The sequence below is a fragment of the Dasypus novemcinctus genome, unplaced genomic scaffold, assembly GCF_030445035.2.
Source record: "Dasypus novemcinctus isolate mDasNov1 unplaced genomic scaffold, mDasNov1.1.hap2 scaffold_177, whole genome shotgun sequence".
Lineage (NCBI taxonomy): Eukaryota > Metazoa > Chordata > Mammalia > Cingulata > Dasypodidae > Dasypus > Dasypus novemcinctus.
The window spans coordinates 572,337-573,551 of record NW_026688164.1 but is presented as its reverse complement, the minus strand read 5'-3'; positions in this window follow the sequence as shown (position 1 = coordinate 573,551).

The window sequence follows — 1,215 nt, the reverse complement described above, 5'->3', positions numbered from 1 at the left end:
TAGCTGCAAAACCTCTGCACACAATGCTTAGTTCTCAGAAGTCAATCATATGTGCGATGATGTTTCATTTAGTTTAATGAGTTAGGTCCCATACCCTCGGTTAAGCTTTCCTTTATAGGAAATGCTAGTTCTGGAGATATGAATGTTGGCACAAAAACTGAAGGAAAGGAGATAGCTGCAAAACTCTGCACACAGTGCTTAGTTCTCAGAAGTAAATCACATGAACCATGTAGTTTCATTTAGGTTTAAATTGTTAGGTACTATACTCGAGGTAATGTTTCCTATAGTGTAAATGCTTGTTTTAGACCTAGTAATGTTAGCACAAAAACTGAAGGAAAGGAGATAGCTGCAAAATCTCTGCACACAATGCTTAGTTCTCAGAAGTAAATCATATACGCCATGTTGTTTCACTTAGGTTTAAAGAGTTAGGTGCTATACCCTCGGTTATGCTTTCCTATATAGGAAATGCTAGTTTTAGAGGTATGAATGTTAGCACAAAAATTGAAGGAAAGGAGATAGCTGCAAAATCTCTGCACACAATGCTTAGTTCTCAGAAGTAAATCATATGTGCCATGTTGTTTCATTTAGGTTTAAAGAGTTAGGTGCTATACCCTCGGTTAAGCTTTCCTTTACAGGAAATGCTAGTTCTGGAGATATGAATGTTGGCACAAAAACTGAAGGAAAGGAGATAGCTGCAAAATCTATGCACACAATGCTTAGTTCTCAGAAGTAAATCATATGTGCCATGTTGTTTCATTTAGGTTTAAAGAGTTAGGTGCTATACCCTCGGTGATGCTTTCCTATATGGGAAATGCTATATTTAGAGATACGAATGTTAGCACAAAAACTGAAGGAAAGGAGATAGCTGCACAATCTCTGCACACAATGCTTAGTTCACAGAAGTAAATCATATGTGCCATGTTGTTTCATTTAGGTTTAAAGAGTTAGGTGCTATATCCTCAGTTAAGCTTTCCTATATAGGAAATGCTAGTTTTAGAGATACGAATGTTAGCACAAAATATGAAGGAAAGGAGATAGCTGTAAAATCTCTGCACACAAAGCTTAGTTCTCAGAAGTAAATCATATGGGGCATGTTGTTTCATTTAGGTTTAAAGAGTTAGGTGCTATACCCTCGGTTATGCTTTCCTGTATAGGAAATGCTAGTTCTGGAGATACGAATGTTAGCACAATAACTGAAGGAAAGGGAATAGCTGC